Genomic DNA, 22545 nt, shown 5'->3' with positions numbered 1-22545 from the left:
ATACGATGTTACTTTTTAAAACCATATAAAACTACATAAGCCACAGTTTTATTTATTTTGGGAGAGAGAGAGAGGTGGGGGCCGGGGAGGGGGAGGGAGAATGCAATCCTGGGGGAAGGGGCAGAGGGAAAGAGAGAATCCCAAGCAGGCTCCATGCTGTCAGCTCAGAGGCTGATATGGGGCTCGAACTCACAAACCATGAGATCATGACTTGAGCCGAAATCAACAGTAGAACACTGAACCGCCTGAGCCACGCTGGTGCCCGTATGTTTTCCCCTTTTTAAAACTTTCTCCCCTTTGCCTCCTTCTTACACTAAAAAAGATCTGAAGGATGCATACCAAAATGAAATCAGTAGTGATCCTCAACTGATGAGAGAAATAGATTGCTTTCATGTTCTTTTTTTACCTCTCTACATTTCTAAGTTTCTAATGATTATATTTTGATTTTATAACTAAAAAAAAAAAATGACAAAGGCCCACAAAGCTTAATATGAAGGAGAAACCCAGTGCCTAGGGCAAACCCTGAGACCCTTAGGGAAGTGGCCCAATGGCATGCTCATGACTGGGGGGGGGGGCAGGGGGGCACCCTATGCTTCCCTCTCTGTTGCCTGATGAACATTAGTCTTTTGTAGCCATGTCAGAACTTTTGGCTTATGTTGAGCTTTTTGAGCTCAAGTCCTCAAGACTTCTTTACATTATTGTCAACAGTTTTGATAACTGAGTTGTTGTTTTCTTTAAATCAAAATGAAAAACTTTCATTCCCCTCCCCCTCCCCCCATTAAATTCCACTGTGTTTGTTTTGGCTCCTTGTTCAGGCAGACCATATCCTGTTTCTGTCATGCAGCATATTATTTATATTTCATTTTGTGTCAGCCCATATTTACATGTTGGCATATAGTGCATGTCACTGAAAGATTTTCAACGGAACCGGTCCCAAACAGGGACCAGAGGCATCTTGTTGTATCTACCTCTCCTTGGGTGACTTCGCTCAATCGTGCAATGCTTTCTGGATGCCGTGGTTTGCCTGGTTGTACCTTCACTCAACTGGAAAGCATCTGGTCCTTATCTATTCATCTTACCATGAGAAACTTTGTCAAAAGCCCTGCTGAAAGATTCGCTCCCTCTGGAACAATCCGGTGAGTTTTGGTAACCTTTCAAAAAAAATGTAAAAAATATGAAATGATGTCAGTATGATGTGGTGTATTCTGCATGAATTTGTACTGGCTTCTTGAGAATACCACTTCCTTTTTGATGTGATTATAATCTCACTCTTTAATAACCCAGGTTAGGGTTTGCTGGGATCAAAATTAAACTGAACAGTGCAAACTTTCCCGAACCTACGTAGTCTCCCTTTTGACAACTAGGACAGTTGCCCATCACTATTTCTTTGGCATCCCTCCAGAGATTCCTGAAAGATTACTGACAATGGTTCTGTGATTAAATCTACAAGCTGTTTCAGTCCCCAGGCATGTAATTTGTCAGGGCCTGGAGACCTGAGCTTATTTAGAGAGGCCAGGTATTTATTTTCTAAGGAGCTTCGCACCTAGGGCTGCAATTTCCTCTTCACCATGTTTATACTCTTTCCAGCTTAAAGATCCTTCTTGGAGATAGAGAGGATGGAAGCTAAGTAGGAGTTGAGTAACTCTGCTTCGTATCTCTCACCTGCTAGCATTACATCCTCTGCCCTAAGCACTGGACCTGTCCTTCCCTAGTCTTCCTGAGCAGAACATATTTGCATAAAGCCCTTTCTGCTGTTCCTGAGCACTTTTTGCAAGTCTCAGCTCCTTCTGAGCCCCTGACTTGCTAACGTGGTGGCTACAAGCAAGTGACACTCTGCTTTTCTGCTCTGATTCTGTGCCCCTCCCTCCCACTTTTGTAAAGGCTCTTTGAAAACCTAAGGAGTGCTGTGGAGTTTTCTCTTCTGGCTGTGCCAGGGTCCCCTTTGCGGCTGGACATCGTGTTTTCTGAATTTGATTTAATTTGGTGGAAAATGTTTCTTTAATACATCCTCTGTCCTCCTGTCCTTTAAAAATAAAACACAATAAAATAAAACGAAACAGAGTAACAACCAAAAAGTTCCTCTTCAGGTTTGCTTCCTATCACAGATGCAAATGAGGTCTGGTAAACAACTGGTGGACTTTTAGGCTCATCATGTTCAATTTGCCCAGAAAAATGTATGACAAATGATAAAAAATGTTGCTTAACTTGCTTCAAATAAGAATGTGGAGGAGCTGTTCTTTCCAGTTTATTGTGCAACGCGAAAGAGGGGAGAGGGCAGAGAATAAGAAAGAAGGGAAATTAACATTGAGTGCCAACAACACTATTTCATTTAATTTGTATATCACTCTTGTAAGCACTGTCCTGAATTTGAAGATGGAAAACATGAAGCTTGGTTTAAGTAACTTGAAATAACATTGTCTGTGATCTAATAGATCGAGCCAAGAGTCTAACTCAATCTGTATGACCCTACTGCTTATTCTCTTTTTCCTGTATGATAGGTTGTAGGGAAAGCAGCTCACAGGACCAATTTAGCCCAGAGATGTGTTTTGTGAACCATATGGCATTTAAAAAAAATTGAATATATTGTCAACATTTACAATTTAGGAGATTTTCCATCATCAAATTCCAGATTTCCAGCTTCTTTTGAAAATTTGTGGACCCACATTTTCCCCCCGCCAACCACTGGCCAAGTTGAAGAGCGGTGATCCCTTTAGGGAGATCATGCCCTCCCCAGGTCTTCATGATCTGTACTTCTTTCCTCATTTACATTCTCTACTTGGTCCTGTTAGGTATTTGGGTTTGCAAAGCCCAGGGCCATGCTGTGGCTCCATTGTTTTTCCTGGTTTCAGAGAGAAAGCCTTCTGCCACATGGAAAAGGAGGGAGCAAAGTTTATGAAAATCACAGATATGTCTCTTACACTCAATTCAGCCTTGTTATTCTCCTGGAAGAGGGGCTCCCAGAAACTCCAGGGGTTCCGAAAAGAATGTACTTATGTTACTCAGCTTGTCCAAGCTCCTCCATTCCCAATAATGTACTCACTTTCTGTGCTGTGGTTTTTTTTTTTTTTTTAATTTATTTTTGGGACAGAGAGAGACAGAGCATGAACGGGGGAGGGGCAGAGAGAGAGGGAGACACAGAATTGGAAACAGGCTCCAGGCTCTGAGCCATCAGCCCAGAGCCTGACGCGGGGCTCGAACTCACGGACCGCGAGATCGTGACCTGGCTGAAGTCGGACGCTTAACCGACTGCGCCACCCAGGCGCCCCTCTGTGCTGTGGTTTTTTAACCACAAAGTCTGACAAGAATATAATTTAAGACGTTAGAACCTCTAAGAATGGGGGCAAAAGCTTGTTCCTATGACTGCTTAAACAGGGTTCTCAAGCATAATCAAAGCTTATGTTCTCCATGAGTTTCTGGCTAAGCATGCCATCATAGATGGGCACTACTAACAGAACATTAAAAATATTTAGAGGCTGGAATGACCAGGCAGTGGAGGTAACCTAGGCTGAGAATCAGGAAACCTGTCTTGGTTCTGTTACTAAAGGACACCAGGGCATAGGATATTATAGTAATACAGACTTGAGAAAATAAGTTCTAAACTAGGGCTGGTAGCTAAAATGGAGAATATAGGAGGAAATCTGAAAATCATCTTTAAAAAAATTATTTTAGAGGGAGAGAGACAGCAAGCATGGGAGAGGAGAAGGAGCGGCGGGGGTGGGGGTGTGGGGAGAGAGAAACTTAAGCAGGCTCCATGCCCAGCACAGGACTTGATCCCATGACCCTGGGATCATGACCTGAGCTGAAATCAAGAGTCAGACACTCAATTGACTAGCCACCGAGGCACCCCTGAAAATCATCTTCAAGGGAGAAATCCATTCACTCATTCAGGTACTTGACACATATTTACTATGTGTCCACATTTTAGTCAATGAGGGTTCAGAAGTTAACAAGACAGACAAAAATCCCTGCCCTCACGGAGCTTACGTTTTAAAAGGGAAAGGTAGGCTATTAAAAGAAAAAGAAAAACAAGTAAATATACATAATGACAGTTGGTGATAAGGCTGTGGAAAAATCCAAGCAGGGTAAGGGAGTTAGGGAGCTTTGAGACTGGAAGAGGGCTATTTAAATAGAGTAAGTGGGACATCTTCAGCAGGAGATGAAATTGGAATACAAACCTGAAGAAGTAAGGAAGCAAATCATATAGATATTTGGAGAAGAGTATTGGGGTAGAGGAAAGAGCAAGGGCAGATCCAGAGGTGGGGCCACACCCAGCATGTTTGAGATAGAGCAGAGGCCAGCATAGGTAGAGTGGAGAAGGCAAGGGGGAGAGAATTTAGAAACGGGGCACAACAGGCAACAGGGCTTCAGACCATGGAGGGACTCGCAGACCACTGTAGACACTTTGATCTTTGTTCAGGTCATCGTGGGAGGCAGGGAAGTGACAAACTCGGGCTACACGGGATTGCTCTGAGAGCTCTGTTGAGAATAGCATGTAGGCAACCAGGCACAAGCAGGGAGTTAGGAGGCCATGGACATGGTGACTGGACTAAGGAAGTACCTTGGAAGTGGTGGGTTGCAGTTGTATTATGCACATTACGTTGAAGGTAAAAAGAACAGGATTTGCAGAAGGATCACCATAGAATATGAGAGAAGAGAGAGGGAGCAGGGGGTGGGGGGAGGAAGGAGATTGGATTCTAAGATTTTAAGCCCCAGCAACCAGAAGAATGCCATTGACTAAGATGGAGAAGGTTGTGAGAAGACCAAGTTTTGGCATCAAGACCAGAGTTCAGTTTTGGATGCCTTCAGATGCCTCTTATACATCCAAATAGAGATTGTGAATGGGCAATTGGATACATGTACATGCAATTCCAAATGCAGGCATCATAGGCATATTGATAATATTTAAAACCATGGACTAGATGAGGTCACTCAGGGAGAGAGAGTAATTAGAAAGAGGTCTAGGGACTGGGTCCTGGACATTCAAACAGTAAGAAGTGGGGAATAAGGTGGAATCAACAAAGGAGCCTGGAAAGCTGTATCCAGGAAGGAAGAAGGAAAATCCGAAGAGGGTGGCTTCCCAGAAGCCAAGTGAAGAGAGTGTATTAAAGAAGGATGGAGTGATCAACTCGGCCAAATGCTGCCAAGGGGTCAGGCACAGTGATTACTTGGGATGACCACAGACTGCAATGGTGAGGCAATTATTGGTGATTTTCATAGGAACGGTCTTGGCAGTGATGGCATGCGTGGGAGGGCATGGGAGGGTAGGATGCTGTGAAATCCTAATGAGACCGAGTTCAACAGAGAATATGGGAGAAGAAAGATTGGAGACTATGAGTATAAACAACTACTGAAAGGAGTTTTGCTGTGTAAAGAAGAGAAACGGGATGGCAGCTGGAGGAGGAAGTGGGGTTGGGGAGGTTTCCTGTGTGTGTGTGTGTGTGTGTGTGTGTGTGTGTGTGTGTGTGTTTAAGATAGAGCCATGTCTGAATGCTCATGGGACAGATCCAGTAGAGAGCAGAGAAGTGATTCTCCAGAACAGAGGGGAGAATTGCTAGGAAAATGTCTGAGTAAATTTGCAGGATGGGATCTGGTGTGTGCATGGAGAAAGTGGCCTTTGCAAGGACCAGGGCCAGCTCATCCATAGCAGTGGTATAAAGGTGAGATACAGGGGTGTCTGGGTGACTTAGTTAAGCATCTGACTCTTGATTTTGGCTCAGGTCATGATCTCAGGGATGTGAGATCAAGCCCCACATCGGGTTCCATGCTGACAGCACGGAGCCTGCTTGGGATTCTCTCTCTCTCTCTCTCTCTCTCTCTCTCTCTCTCTCTCTCTGCCCCTCCCTCACTCACACGCACAAGTGCTCTCTCTCTCTCTCTCTGTCTCAAAAATAAGTAAGATAAAAATTTTAAAAGAGAAAAATAAAGTTGTAATACAGATATGTTGGTACATGGGGTGACAAAAACGTGTAGCTATAGCTGGTCTCACCACCAAGTTGAAAATGTGTAGGACAGGGAGAAGTTAGAAAGCCAGACCGAAATACTCATGAAGAGGTTGGTAAGGGATAGATGTGTTTAACTCCACTAACTGAATCTGAGAAGACACCAAGTGGAGGCATCCTCTAAGTCATGAGACAGAGTAGACCTGAGGGTCACAATTAGCTGGTCTACTTCAGGCGCCATGGCCATAGGTATTTCTCCTTTGTCACGCTTCTTTTTTTTCTTTTTTAAGTTTATTTATTTATCCTGGACACTGCCACTCATAGAGGCTCATAACTGCAGTTCTCTTCAACTCCCACACCATCATAAAGGTCAGAGATTCATCTTCCAAGGCCAGGGACCCTTTAGGAACTAATGCCAGCACAATCTTCTTTAATCCTGACAGTTCCACCTTCTCAATGTCCTCTTGCTCCAAAGGCAAAAAGAATATTTGGGTCTTTGATGGCCAAGTGACCCCTTTTTGCCATGCAGAAAGTTTCTCTGTTGTTTTCTTTTTCCTATTCCAAGAATATTTCCATTTACCAGTTCATTAAAAGGTATGATAAGGATACAGATGACCATTCAGATGGAAGAGATGCATAGGGAAAGGTGTAGGGAAGGGGTATGGAGCTTCTGTTCTGTATAGAGATACTCCATTCTCTTGAAATCTCCATGTGTTCACCAACCCAGAAGCTCTGAAAGTCACAATTAGAGATGAAGACTGTGGGCACTGCCATCTGAGCTGATGGCTAAAAAGCATGAGACGGGATGAGTTCACTGAGAAAGACAAAAAAAGGAAGAACATAGCCCAAGGAGTAAGTGTTGCAGGACACCCACACTTAGGGAGCTGTGCATGCACGTGTGTGTGTGTGTGTGTGTGTGTGTGTGTGTGTGTGTTGGGGTGGGAAGGCAGAAAACACAGAAAAAAGGCATTGCTTGGTTTGTGAGTTCATACCTACTTTCTTGCTCAAGGGAGTGAAGATAACCAAGCATGCCAGAGAGGATGGAATGAAGAGTATTTTCAGAAAGGAGTCTTTAGCTGGGTGACCAAACCCAGGGAGACCCCAGGGCTGAGAAAGGGGGCAGGGAGGGTAGCTTAGGAAAGTCACCAGATTTGAGAAGAAGAAGGTCGCTGGCTTTCAGGGGAACAGTGGAAGAAGTTGGGTAGATGCCCAGTCTCAGGGGCTTAAGATGTAATTAAAAAAAGAAATGGAGACACTAGGTGGGTGTAAGGTTTTACACATTGAAACAATGTTCCCATGAAATGAAGAAACTTCTATGAGAAACCATACAGTGTCTCTAAAAACCAAGCAAAACACTTTGAGGGATATCCAGGTCGACGTGAGGAAAGGGAATCATGGAGAGGGCAAGAGAACCCCGGAGGGAGTGTTGTGCCTGCACAGTCCTCAGACTGTTTCTGGCTGGGCTGTCCTGGTAGCATAGCCAGAAACTCTGTGGCGCAGGTGGAAGGACACAGCCTCCTGGTAAGATTGTACACAACAAGCAAATGGGAAAGCAACATGTGCCCTAAAATCCCCCGGGATCTGTCTTTCATGGCCTGGAGAAGACGATAGGAGGCAGAACATGTAGATACCGAGTCTTCTGTTGCTTTCCTTGTTCGTTTTCTGAATTACTTTTCCCACAGGCCTCTAAGTCTGGCTGTAAATGTGTGTCTTTGAGGGGTTTTTCTAACAGGCTCCTATTCCACATGAGAAGTCCAGGAGTTTATTCTTGGGGATGGCGCCATCAGAGATGGACCCTACAACTTTTGGAGAATGACAAATATTGTGCTTTGGGTCCTAAAGCCTCCTCCTAGCTATGTCTTGTGGAGGCCTTTATTGACACTGAGAGCCAAAAACTTCAGCCACAGTAGAATAAAACAGCTTCAGACCCCTCTGTTCCAGTTTGCTCTTTGACATTCTTACAGAAGGTCTCATGAAGCCTTTAGGACTAAAGCACACTGAACATTTTTACTTTGGAAAGAACTCGTGTTTTTCTTACATTTTAAAGATGCATGCATTTATTTATTAATCCATTAACACATTTCTTTTTTTATGTTTATTTTTGAGAAAGAGCACGAGTGGGGGAGGGGCAAAGAGCAAGAGGGAAACACAGAATCCCAAGCAGGCTCCAGGATCCCAGAGGTCAGTACAGAGTCTGAGTGGGGTTCGAACTCACGAACCGTGAGATCATGACCTGAGCTGAAGTTGGAGGCGAAAGGGACTGAGCCACCGGGTGCCCCCATTAACACATTACTTAATAAATACATTAAAGTGCAGAAAATGAAGTTAAAAAAAATCACCTCTCCACCTAAGGCAAGTCATTTTCTCGAAATAAAACAGATTTCAAGTACTTGAAATAACCGCAGTCATGGGGCCACGTGCTTGACCCGCATCACCAGATTGAATCTTCAGAACAAATTGATGAGGTAGGTATTTACTGTAGCCATTTTATAGATGAGGAAAGGGAGCCTCGGGGACATTCATGGGCCCAAGACCAAGAGCTGGCAAATGGCAGAGCCAGAGTCCCATTTCCAATCTGCTCCACTGAACGTGTTTTTACACCACTGCAATCCCCCATGGTTTTTGGTCAACAGTTTTTCACATGGCGGCCTCGCTTTCACGGCTGTGGTGATGAGGGGTTTCCTTGTAGGAGGAAGTCCTCTGGGAAATCCATCGGGTCCCCTTTCCTCCTCCCCCAGTGATGCTACAATTCTCAGGGAGCTTGGACCAGCCCCCCGCCCCCTTCCTCCTCCATACCGAGAACCTCTGTGGGTAGAGGGAAGACAAGGCAGCAATGGAGCCCCCTGCTGGTGAAGGGCGGGATGTGCAGACAGCTCAGAGGCTTGCAAAACAGGCCAGGTCACAATTCCTGTTCAGGGTCCCCTGGGGCCCTTACTAGAAGTGTGACTTGAGACAAGTGGCAAAACTCCGTGGGCCTCCGTTTCCTCAGGTGGAAGGAAGAAGTGATCTCATCCTCCTCTCTGGGGAGGTACGGTGGGGGTGGGGGGAAAGAGCCCTGCCCAGTCATCTGAGACCAAGCTGGAAGAGAAAAGGAGAAAATGTGGGGAAGCCATGGTCCAGGCAATGGGTCCGCTTGGAATTTGCAACCCGGTGAAGGCTGGGGGGGGGGGGGGGTCAGAGGTTCAGGCATATGAGAGATAAGGTTGGCTTCACAGGGATGGGATTTGCCAGGGAAAGTACTTTCCTTGATTTGAAGTGACAAGTGCTCTTGACAGTGCTCTTTAAGGGAAGGACATGTGGCTTCAGTGGTGTAATTTCTGGATGACTGTTACTGGCGAGCAGGAGTTTATGTTCCCACGGCTGATGATGCGTCCAGCAATGCATGTGGCTGGGCTGTTTCTTCACACACTTTTACTTTTGCTTTCCTGTAAAGAGTTCCAGTGTTATCATTATGTTTAACAGTTATAAACACTCCCATTTATTACGAGCTTACTAAGCACTGGCTTTACTTGTATTTGCCTGGGAAATTTGTGCTTATCACCCCCAACCAGGGCAATGAGTGAGCTGTACAAACACTGCTTTATAAGCCTCAGGCTGGCTTGTTAGTATGCAGCTCTCACTATAATAGTACATGGTTCAGCCTCCAAGTTCCCAACTGTTCCTGGTGTTGGAAGATGGCAGGGGTAGTGACTACCAGAGAACTTAGCTTCTTCTCAGGTGTGTGGGGAGGTTTCGGGAGGTTGGGAGTCCTACACAGGAACAAAGATGTTTGCTGCCTTCTACATTCTACCCAGGCCCCTGGCCCCAGTGGATTCACAAATCACCGACATAGCATTTTTCTTACCACACAATCCTTATCTGTTTCTTTAGTGCTCTCTCCCCCAAGAAGGTGAGCTCCTCATGAGCAAAATCTAGATATCCTTTCTATTATCTCCTCGTGCCTAACGCCAATGTCCCCAGTAGGGTCTGGTACATAAGTGGATGTTCAGTGTGTGTTGAACATAAGAATGACTTCTCTTCTCAGCTCTGTTTCTGACATGCTTTGGGAGCAGCTCATTTTTGGAAAGAATTTATTTTTCCTCTGTCACAAACTCATTCCAAGGCTTGCCCACAACTACAGGACAAGTTGACCCTTGAACGACATGGGTTTGAACTGCACAGCTCCAGATACATGTAGATTTTTTTCCAGTACAATATTGTAAATGTATTCTCTTTCTTAGGATTTCATTAACATTTTCTTTTCTCTAGCTTACTTTTTTGTAAGAATACATGCATGTAATATGACATATTACATATGTGTATATACACATTACATATAACATATAACACACAAAATACGTGTAAATCGACTGTGTTATGGGTATGGCTTCCGGTCCACATGAAGGGATGAGTAGCTGAGTCTTGGAGGAGCCAAAAGTCATACATGGATTTTTTCTTGTGCAGGAGGTTGGTGCCCCTAACTCCCAAACTGTTCAAGGGTCAGCTGTATTTTTATGACAGTGGTGTGATTCTGAAGTGTTCTGTTAAGATTACTCATGACAATTTATAATTTACTATCAAGAACTATTTCACAAACATTGAGGGGAGAAGCCAGTTCTCCCTGGGATGCACTTGATGTTATGTAGGACACACAACAGTAGTTTCTCCATTGTTAAGAAATGTAACTATACCATTTATTTGGTGAAATATAAATGTGTTAGGCTGTTGGCCAATAGAAGAAGGGTTGGATTAGAATAGGATGGGCACCAATGATGCAAATTGATCCTGAAGCAATTAGTTGTCCATTCAACAACTTTTCTCAAATTTCATAGCATAGGGAGGAAAGTGAGCTAGTTTGGGCTTTGTTATCAATTGTGTACTAAAATCCTTTTCTTGCCTTAAAATGAAATGTGTTCTAGTATTGAGCTATGTGGGCTTACTTCCTATGACTCCTAAGATAAAAAAGAAATTTCTGCATATTAGATTATTACCTAAATGTTCTTTTTTTAATTTAATTTATTTTTATTTTTTTTATATGAAATTTATTGACAAATTGGTTTCCATACAACACCCAGTGCTCATCCCAAAAACCTAAATGTTCTGATTAGGAAAAACTGTCAATGGCTTGGAATTCATTCAATAGCCCACCAAACTTTTTGGAGTATCCCCTGGACACTGCTCAACAGGAAGAGGGGAAAAGGGAAGAAGGGAGCGGCCCAGGACACACAAATCAATAACAACACAATTCAACACCCACACCCAAATGCCACAAGGATTATTGTGATCAAGTGGCAGACCAACTGCACTGAATGCATCAGAGATTTGGAGAGAGGAGAGCACTGTGCCTGGAGGTGGTTAGGAAACACTGGCCAGGAGGATTGGTAACTGCACTGGGCTTTAAAGGGCTGGTGAAACCCCACTGAAAGAGATGCTGGGAATCACATATCACATTTCACCTTAGGGAAGTGGCCTTGGCAAAAGGATGGACGGGCCTGTGCACCTGGAAGACGGCATGGTCCATCTGAATGGATAGTAGGCTTGCACCTGGGTGGAGGGGACACAGCCAGAATTAAACGCTGGGGCCAGATATGTTGGACTCTGAGTGCCACACTACAACATTTGGATTCTAAACCAAAATGTATCTTCCAAATTAAAAAAAAAAAAGGGTGGAATAAATTTTATTGAGAGGAAACTGAAAGCCGAGATCAATGAAAAAAGCTAGTAAGAAAATGTTAGATTACTTGAGACATAGAACAGAGACCATCAGACCTTGAAGGGCCCTTCAACATCATCTGGTCCCAATGCCGTATTTCACAGATGGGGACGTTTCAGCTGAAATAAAATCAAAACGTACCCACGCTCACTCAGCTAGTAAAGGGCAAAGCCAGAGCTAGAAACTAGTGTGGTGTTCTTTTCACCCCCCTTAATAAATTCAAATCTCCAGACTTTGACAAATCACATCCCAGGTTGCTCAAAGAACTCCCAGAACCATTGTCAATAATCTTTGAAAAAGCATGGAGAATAGGAGAACTGTTAACAGACAAGAGAAGAACAAAGTTGTCCCGATTCTCAAAAAGGGGGAAAGGGGCATATTATAAAAACTATAAGCCAGTCAGCTTGACAATTATCCCTGGCAGAATTCTAGAACAGAATTTTAAAAAGCTATTTACTCCACAAACATTATTATAATAATAGAAACGAAGGGGGAAATAACCCACAATTTCCCCACTTTAACCCATCAACTGAACAGATTATTAAGTAGACTCTTTGTAAGTCTTTAGAAAAGCAGAGATCACTCAGAGCCAACCCGAAATCTCAGAAAACAAAACATGTCTTCATTTATTCCTTTTTGGATAGGGATATTAGACTGGCAGAAAGAAGAGGCATCAAAACCATACTTGCTTTCAGCATGGCATCTGACGAAATCTATCATAATCACCTTGTGGATGAGACATGACCTGGCTGATAGCCAATGGGTACAACCACGGCTGGTGTAAGAATTATACCTAAAGACTGCTGATTAGTACATATGTCAGCCTGAAGGGAAGCCACGGCGGTGAGCCCCGGAGGTCTCTCTTTTACACATCTCTGAAAGGATTTTTGTCTGTGTCTTACAGGAGATGCTTATCAGATTTTCATATGCCATGAACAAGGAGGGATAGCTGATATGAAGGATGATTGGATAATATTAATAATAATAATAATAATAATAATAATAATAATAGCAAACACTTAGCGAACACTTGCTATATTGCATGAACTGTGTTAAATATTTTTCCACAAAATTATCACACTTAAATTGTACCACTCTCTGAAGCAGGTGGTAATATTAGATCTCCATTTTAGACATGAAGAAACTGACATTTTCAGAGATCAAGTCACTAGCCCAAGATGACACAGTTCATGAGCAGAGGAACAAAATTTTGAATCCCATTATGTCTGGCATTGGAGTCTGAATTAAATGAATCTATGTAATTTTGACAGACCACAGCCAGAAACTGAAATCCGTGCCACATCTCAGAGCTGAACACATGCATTATAACTTAAAAAATTAATTTCATATACAAGGATTGGGCCGGTCTGACCTACCACATCCATGGGAGTGACCTAGGAGTTGGCCACAGGCTCCAAAAAGAAAACGGTGAAGAGAATTCACCAAATGTGGGTCCTCTTCATAGAAACACAGTGTTTGAACCAAGGCAGCTAATGGTCCTGCTGGCTATGGGATCAGAACACGTTTTAAGATAAATCAGAAAAAGGCAACCAAAATCAATTCAGAAACCATGTTATATAAAACATGGTTGAAGAAAGTGCTGAGAAGTCCTAAACCATCACATATATTTTTTAAATTTTTTACATGTTTTTATTTATTTTGAGAGAGAGAGCAAGAGAGAGAGAAGGGGAGGGGCAGAGAGAGAGGGAGAGAGAGAATCCCAAGCAGGCCCTGCACATGAGCACAGAGCCTGATTTGGGCTCGAACTCACAAACCATGATATCATGACCTGAACCAAAATCAAGAGACAGTTGCTTAACTGACTGAGCCACCCAGGAGCCCCTAAAGCATCACATATTTAAAAACAAGTCATATGAAAAAAAGCTCAGAATTCCTTTAAAAAGAAGAATGGAAATCTATGGGTAGAAGTTATAAAGAGCCATGCTTTGGTTCAACCTAAAGGACTCTCTGTTGGAATTCTCTGGAAATACGATGGGCAGTTTCTCAGAGTGGCCAGTTTGCCGTTACTATAAGAGTTTAAACAGACGGAGTGAGCCCTTGTTAATGTGGAAGAGGTTAGTGTGGGAGCTGGGAGGAAGACAGAGGTCATGTAAGCTCCTTTCCAAATCCAAAATTCTAAGACTCCACTTAGATGTTATCTTAGCAGAATTTGGTTAGTGGTTATGGTTCCAATAGTGAATAACTTATCAAATGGTCCATCAACCAATCCTGAAACAGATACAAATATGTTCAAACAATATGATTTGTTGGGAAATAGGAACATTTCTACTTTAATTCTTAATTGAATTTGTAGCTACCTGAATTTATATCAGTATTATTTAACTGGCAAAGGTCCATCCATATCAATCCATATCAGAACAAGAATGTAAAACTTCTCACTTTTAATTATACTGCACAGTTGAGCCTCCTGACCACCTATCTCTTTTTGACACTACATAGTTAAGAGATCTGTAGTTTTTTATAAATGCCTTTACTCCTAAATACACATTATACTGCTTTCATTCGGTCTTGACCATTTGGTTGATTTGGGGTAAAGCAGCACAATTAGATTATTGCTACTCCAGACAGCTATTCTTAAATGTGCTTGAAAAAAGCTGATCTTGCCCACCCAGAAACAAAGGAATTCTCTGGCTTATTAGAAAGTTTGTGCTCGCTTTTTTTTTTTTAATTAAATCACAGCCATTCTTGCCTGTGTGCCAGCGCCATCTAGTGATGTAATGAGCACATTTCCAGTCAGGGAGTAAAAACCCTGTTTCAGACAATCTGAGGGACCACGATTCCTATCTGCATCCCAAAATATTTGGAGTGGAAGATACCTCAGGGGCCAAATATTTAACAGGCTTGTATCATCGTCTCATCTAGGCAGGCCTTCCCCAAGATCCTTCCCAGAGACAGTGATTTTTAGTCTAGTCCCAGAGTAAGTATTCACCCAGGAGAGCCCAGGCTGAAAGATATCCTCCCAGGACAGATGAAAATGAACGAATTGAATGGTAGAGATCACGCTGATTATTTCCTTTCTATTTGTTTTTAGTTTCACTTTTTTTTTTTTAAGAAGTCATGGCAAGTGAGGACATGCAAAGGCATGTGACTGGAGACCTGCAGAAATGCTTAGAATAGCCTCAGGGAGTGGGAATGGATGTGAAATGAAAGCATGACATAGGAAAATGTACAAGTGCCCTACGATAAAGGGGAGGAACTTAACTTTCTTCAGGGCAGTGATTTTTGAGAAGTGATTCCCAGGCAAATCTTGTTCAGTTCTGTGGTAATGATCAGCCTTGTCTTAAAGCCATTCCACATTTCACCCACTGGACTTTGAAGGGAAGGATATTATAGACATTCCTATTCCAGTTTTAGAATTATTCAGGATCATGGATAATGTTAAGAGTATCCTATCAAGTAAGAATGTAAACATGAGAGAGCATCATCGACAAATGTTAAATGTTGATGGAGGGATTTGGATTACATGTTTGCTAGGGTTCATTTTCTCCTCTGAAAGTTTCTTATTCTGTGATTTGAATCCATCCACAAGGTCTATAAGGAGTGCCTTTGTATCAGGGGTACCTGTCTCAGAGGGCCCACGGTTTGACAGAGTAAGAGCCTCCTTGTTTCTTTAGTTGCACAGGTGAGTCAAAGCAAAATGATCTGGACAGGAGAACTGATTCTTAGCTGATTCCTGTCCTTGCATTCTTTGGATGGCTTGTGTATTTACTTGATATCTTTTACAAGTCTTACATGTAATTCTCTTTTTAGTTTCCTCCAATAGATTAAAAGTTCCTCAAAGGCAGGGAGTTTATCTTTTGCTTCCTGGATGTCTGGGCATCATGGCGCTGATATACCTTAGCCCAGCATCTGATCTGTCTCATTATGACACCAAATCATGGACTGTGAGATCTGGCAGCAACATTGAAGATCACCTGGTCCAATGATCTCATCTTTTAGATGTGAAATTGAGGCCCCTAAAGGGGATGTGACTTGGGCAACATCACCCAGCTAGTTAGGACCAGAGCTTGGATCAGCCTCTGAGTCTCCTGACTGTTCTAGACTTTAACATGTCATCTCAAGCTTCTCTCCCATAAAGGCAGGGAACACGTGCCCCCTAACCCTCAGCTGGAAACAGTCAGCCACAAGCAAGAAGCTGCTTCTAACAGTATGTGAATATTGCCTTCTCATGTATGCGAATAGTACCTTGTATTGCATAATAGATATGTGCTTGTCTCAACATGCAAATGTTAGAATTATTGTTTTCTAATAAGGAAAATTGGTACCGAAGGTATAATGGGAAAGTCATTTATTCCTTGGCATAATGCTGTAAGCATGAAAGTCAAAACAAAGTTGTAACTTTGGGTGGAGTGCTTGGGGTTTAAGACTGATGGACATCTTTCTGAGTATGGTTCTGGACTCCCTGAAGCTATGTGAAGGAGGCCAGAGGAGGGTAAACCATGGATGTGAAAGCAAAGATCCTATATTTTTAAAAAATGAATTGTTTTAACAGCTTTTTTTGAGCTGTAATTCACATACTGTACAATTCCTTTATTTAAAGTGCATAATTCAATGGTTTTTAGTATAAAGGCACTCTATCTTGAGAGAACGGGAAGAAAGCATGAGAACAGCCAGTGGTCAGTGTATTACAAACACACCTCCTCCACACGGTGCCTTTTAAAGTGGAAGGAAAGACAATACATATCTAGTTTTTAAATGCAGTGTATGCTCTGTCCTGCCTCCTAGTGATCTATAGGTCATTATTAATCTACAGAAGCCCCCTCTATTGCTCACCAACTCCCCCTCCCACACTGAATCAAAGCTCTATCCACAGACACGTACTTGATTTGCTGGACGAATGCAATGGACTTCATGGTGAACTTGCAGAAAAGAGCAGTCCTCAAGTTGGTGGGCGAAGGGTGCAAAGGGTCAGGGAAAGGGATGTAGGCAGTAAGGCAACAAGTAACACTGCCTTTTATAAAGAAGAACATAAATTTATCTTGGGGGAGTACTTGAATTCCAATTGCAATTGGGTAATCAGGTCTGGTGTCAGAAGTAGATGGGTTGAAACCACATTGAAAACTGGCATAGAGTAGTAATTAGGGGCACAGGCTCCGTAGCCAGCCACCTAGGTTTGAATCTTTGGTCTTGGGCCAAGGTAATTAATCTCTCTGAGCCTCACTACCCTTACATGTAAAAGGGGGTAATAAGGGCACTTACTCTATAGGGTTGTTATGAGAATTATATTTGTTGGTATATAGAAAGAGCTTATAACAGGGTCAAACACATACTTTGTGCCGTGTATTTGCTAATTGTTATACCAGGCCCAGTTCAATCTGCACATCTTATCTGCTACCTGCTCTCCAAACATGCACACTCAGACACACTCACACTCTTAGGAAATTTGCACCAACTGTTCCCTCTGTATGGAATACTTTTTGCCCAAATATACATCACACTTGCTCCCTTACCTCTTCCAGACTTTTCCTCAAATGTTACCTTCTCAATGAGGACCATCCTGATTACTCTCAATATCCTTACCTTGTTTGTTTTTTTTCTGTAGTCCTCATCACCCTATAACATACTGCACAATGTTGTGCCTGCCCCCCCAGCATGTAAATTCCACAAGGACAGGGATTTTTCTCTATTTTGTTCACTGATCCATCCTAAAAAGCTAGAGACAGTGCCTAGAACATGGAGGGTGGTTGGTAAATATTTGTCAAATGAAGAACTGAAGAGTAATTCATATCAGATAATTTGTTCTAATTTCTTGACCTTCCTGGACGTGCTCATTAGGAACAAGAGAAAGCACCACATGCCTGGAATGACCTAATGCAGGCAGGACACCCTCCGGCCACTCTTTCCATCACCCAAAGCTTTTGCTTGCCTCCCTGTCTCCTAGTTTTAAAAATTATTTCTTATGGAAGTGTTTTCCTGCTTTCTGCTTTTAACCTCAAAGCTTCTCACACTCTTTTCTAAGTCATTTCTGTTGTCCCTTTCCGGATCAGTCCTATTAAGTCCTTCTTGACAATGTGATGACCAAAACCCTAATGTGGCATTCCTGGAAGGAAAGCCCCAGCCAGGAATGTCACAGCCCCAGAGCCTTTTCAGAATCTCCATCCTCTAATTAGGATGGCCACACATCTCAGCTGCTGCTTTTGACTGCTGCTGTGAGCTGCATGTTGATGCCCAGCATTGTGCCCAGATAATTTCCCTGAGCAGCTAAAACTAATAATCAGTGGTATTTTCAATAGAGCCTTGCCATTTAGTGGGGGAGTTATTTAGCACTTCATTTTTTTTTTCAGTTGAATTTAATTTCTGGTCATGTTTCCTAATTAGGAAGATTTACGGGATTCATTTTGATTTTTTGAAAAATTCCTTCCCAGGAATGCTTATCTCGGCTTCAGCAAATGTTTCATCTGCTTGTTTCACCTCTTAATTCCTGTCGGGGTTGTTAATGCGTCAGACTTCAACAGCAGGGCTGATTCTGGGGCTGCCTCATTGTTGGCTCTTTTTCAGGCTGAGGCTGGGTCTTTATGTTCAAGGCTGATGGGCACAAATGCTGCTTTTTCTCCCTTACTCCGGGTACCCTCTTGTGGCCCCTCGGCGTTCCTTTTGCGCCTTCTTCCGGTCTCCGACTCCTCCTTTCTGTCAAATCCAGCCTGTCTTCCATGTGCATTTTGAGCACTCCCCTATTTCTGGCTGTAAATGAAGATTTAAAAATAAGAACAATTATGAAAGTTACATTAAAATTATAAGTGATGCTATATCTTGCATCTCACCACTTACTGGTTCTCTTTTCTCCCTCTACTGTCTTTATGTGACATTTGGTTTTCACCACTTTCCCTTGCCACTCAACTAATGGTTTTCTGATCATTTTCATGCTTTCCAGTGACAGGTCTCCACTGCTCCTTTTCTTCTCCTCTTTCCTTTCCCCTCAGGCATTTCCTCCCTCCTCTCCTGGTATTCAAAGATCTAATACAGTCAAGCAGGTGGAAGGGGGGCTGTGAGCACTCAGTATCCTTGGGCTGGGGTTAGCATGGCTCTAGACGCTTCCACCCAGAACACATATAGAAAACATGTAAGATAAAGTAAACTGTCTTCCGTTTGTTTGGTCTTCCTGAGAAAGCCAGTGACCATGGGCAGTAAGCATAGTTTCTACTGCCGTGGCACATTGCCCAGAGCCATAACGTAGAGGGAAACATTCCCAGTGCCAGACCTTGTGTGACAGGAGACATTTCAAGCATTACATGCAGAGAGTAATCTATTGAAAGACTGAGAGGCTGGGCCCCAGTGATGAGGCCCGTCCTTGAGAGGTATAGAAAAGTATAGTCAAGTTGTTTCCTATGAGGATATTTTAGAAAGTCCCAGATCCATTGCATTTCCTTAGCCCAATAAGAGGTGCCTTATTAGTACAATTTCAAATACCTAGATGGCCCAAGTAGGTAATTTAAGGATGAGAGATATTGGCCTGGTAAGTCAGGTAAAGCTGAGAGGCCATTCCTAGTGGGACGGGATCAGCAAGACTTTAGCCAGTTGTTGGCATATGAGAATACCGAGTCTAAGCGAAGCCAGAGTCACAGTATTGAATGTGAAGTTTCCTAGTTTTAAAATGGCAGTAACTTACCCCCTAAACTTAGATACTCTGTGTGTGCTAAAGCTCATTAGCTATCAGTTTGCGACCCCAGGACTAAATGGTCATTAAGGTCCCTTCCCACTCTTGTTCTCTCAGTGGTCATAAACCAAGAATGATAGGAAAAAAGTTTAATACTAAACTTTGCACAGATATTTTCAATTTATGAAATATGTTCTCTTCATATTGCTTTGAGATATAGCAGTTTATATTTTAAAAACTGATATATATTCAAACCAGTTGTGTTCTTTCCATTCCATTCTTTGATCACCACCACTGGCAACTCTAAGACTTCAAGGAAATGAAGTATAGTCCCAGCCCCACAAGGGTGGAGGACATGGTCCTAACTTGCTTTATAAAAATCCCCATCTTTGAAAAAGAGCTAAATAGTATTCACTTAATAAAAATTGTTGAACACGAACACAAAAAACACTAGTAACAATGGGCCAATTTCATTAATTATAAATAAATTTTAATCCTAAATAATGGAATCCAGTAGTGTATTCAAAGAGTAGTGAACGCACTAAAGGGAGTGTTTATTTCAAGTATGTAAGGGTGGGCTGGACATTAGGAAATCTAGTACAGTTATATTAACAAGTCAGAGTAAAAAGTGAACATAGTAATAGAGCTTAAAGACAGTTCATAAAATTTAACCTCCTTTCCTACCTAAAACCTTGTAGGACACGAGGATTAGAAGGAAGTTTCTTTAAAGATGACTGTATTTTTAGGGGCGCCTGGGTAGCTCAGTCAGTTGAGCATCCAACATCGGCTGGGGTCATGATCTTGCGGTTCGTGGGTTTGAGCCCCACGTTAGGCTCTGTGCTGACAGCTCAGAACCTGCAGCCTGCTTCAGATTCTGTGTCTCCCTCTCCCTCTGTTCCTCCCCCACTCGCACTCTGAAAACAAATAAAGAAAAAAAAATTGAGAGATGACAGTATATTTTAAGATTTTATCTTTAAGTAATCTCTATACCCAACGTGGGGCTCAAACACACAACCCCAAGATCAAGAGTTGCATGCTCTACCGACTGAGCCAGCTAGGCACCCTAAGGTGACAGTGTATTTAAAGGATATCAAGAACGAACCAGAGACAAATGCTTGTTTTACTGCATTGTAGACTGAATGTTCATTCTCTTGTCATGTGTTCCTCAAAAGTTTTCTGAGGTTTTGGCCAATGCAATAGTAAGAGAAAAAACTGCATTATTTGCAGGTAAAATGATTGTTGACATAAAAATTCAGAGAGATCAGCTTACAAACTATTAGAACTAATAAGACATTTTCAGTGTGTAGGGTTACATGTTAAATAGACAAAAATCAATAGTTTCCCTAACTTACAGTAATGAAAAATGTCTCATTTGCAATGACACCAAAAAAATTATAAAGTATCTTGGAACAAAATTCACAAAAATTGTGCATATCTTTGTGAAAAAATATGTATGTATTTGAAATATAAAATAACTAAATACATGAAGAGATGTATTCCTGAATGGGAAGACTCACGATTTTGAAAATTTTGAAAAAGAAGGGAATTAGGAGAGAACTTGCTTTATGAAACAGCAAATATGTTACAAAGCTACAACGATTATAAGTGTGACATGGCAGGGTAATACACAGATAATAAAATAGACAAGAATGTTCAGAAACAGATATGCCTCCCTCCCACACATTTAGTTTGTAATTAACGTGCCACTTCAAAGCATTGGGGAAAAAATGGGTTATTCAATAGGTGATATTGGGGCAACTGGTTAACTATTTTGTAAAAAGTAAAGTGGAAAAAATAAGGTGAAGATATCTATCTGAATCCATTTATAAGAAAAAATTAGAGATTTCAAATTTAGACACTATTCTTTTTTTTTTTTTTTTTAAATTTTTTTTTCAACGTTTATTTATTTTTGGGACAGAGAGAGACAGAGCATGAACGGGGGAGGGGCAGAGAGAGAGGGAGACACAGAATCGGAAACAGGCTCCAGGCTCGGAGCCATCAGCCCAGAGCCCGACGCGGGGCTCGAACTCACAGACCGAGAGATCGTGACCTGGCTGAAGTCGGACGCTTAACCGACTGCGCCACCCAGGCGCCCCTAGACACTATTCTTGAGTGTGATTTGGCAATATGTACCAAAATTTCTATAATCTCTTATTTAGATTATAATCTCTATAATCTCTTATTGAACAATTCCATTTATGAGAACTAATCCAAGGAGGTAAGTGGACAAATGTATAAGAATGTTTATTGCTGCACTTTTTAGAATAGCAAAAATTGAAAACAACTTAAATATTTAACACAAATGAATTACTTCAAATGTGTGTGTGTAAGATATACATACAAACCGCGGAATGCCATGGGTCTCCTTCAAAATGATGAAATAGGCTTAAATGCATTGGAGTGAAGGCTATCCATATGATATTAAGTGAAAGAACCAGGTTCTAAATCTATAGGTATTCCTTGATCAAAAAAAAAAAAAAAATTTTTTTTTTTTTTTTTTTAATGTGTAGAGCTATGTAGAAAAGCCCGGAAGGATAATATAAACAAACGGTTTCTTTTTCCTTTCTCCTGGGTAGATTCTATTTCTTTGCCCAGAAGATTCTCCCCATCTCTTAGGGTTCTTTATCCAGGTAAGTTCAATAGTGTGTCCTTTAGGTCTTAGCTTAAACTCCGTAGGCAGGAAGAAGGAAAGTAGACACTCTGTCCTAGGTAAGCGGCTCTCATAGAACCCTGTGCTTGCCATACTACCTATAAACCATACTGTACCTTTTTATTTACCTAAATTAACTTTTCCTTTCTTCCTCAAGACTCTAAGCTCTGCGAGGGCATGGGCTGCCTACGGGTCAGTCTAGCATGCCAGAGCCTAGCGAGCTGTCTGGGAGCTCTTACTGCATGTCAAATACTGTGGTTGGTGTTTTAAATGATCTCACTACACCTTCAGGCGGGTACTATTACTGTCTCCATTCTGAAGAGGAGGAACTTGAGAGACTGAAGTTTGTCCCAAAAGCCACTGGCCACTCTGGGATTAATTCTCAGGCCTGTCTGATTCTTGGCACTCTGACACGACACTCACTACGTAGTGATCAATAAATACCGTTGGAAACACAACCATCCGCTGCTTGAGGATCATTCGGGGAGGAGATGTTGCCGTGGGGACTCAGCACCAGAAAGGTGGTTGGAGGAGAAGCCCTTTAAATTCCCTTACACTCCTCTTACTCGCAAGCCCCGCCCACCGCGATCCGCCCACCGCGATCCGCCCACCGGCCCGGAAGGGAGCGGCTGGGGCGGGACGAGCTTCC

General features: G+C 42.3%; 1 protein-coding gene and 1 long non-coding RNA gene across 2 annotated transcripts in view; one reads left to right on the top strand and one right to left on the bottom strand.

Moving 5' to 3' along the window:
* The first annotated feature begins 952 nt into the window (after positions 1-952).
* Positions 953-22545, top strand: part of PARP11 (poly(ADP-ribose) polymerase family member 11) — a 66591-nt gene continuing 44998 nt past the window's right edge. Inside the window, exon 1 of the mRNA XM_023256689.2 lies at positions 953-1136. The gene's annotated coding sequence lies outside the window, so the exon portion shown is untranslated. The remainder of the gene's footprint in view (positions 1137-22545) is intronic.
* LOC102902272 lies at positions 8172-22517 on the bottom strand. Its single transcript, XR_440699.4, has 3 exons — positions 22341-22517; positions 18064-18333; positions 8172-9364 (listed from the first exon to the last, which is right to left on the bottom strand). It is a non-coding gene; the product is annotated as an uncharacterized LOC102902272 (long non-coding RNA).

The sequence above is a fragment of the Felis catus genome, chromosome B4, assembly GCF_018350175.1.
Source record: "Felis catus isolate Fca126 chromosome B4, F.catus_Fca126_mat1.0, whole genome shotgun sequence".
Classification (NCBI taxonomy): Eukaryota; Metazoa; Chordata; class Mammalia; order Carnivora; family Felidae; genus Felis; species Felis catus.
Note: the sequence above shows the minus strand (reverse complement) of the source record. Positions and strands in the feature narration are given on the sequence as shown.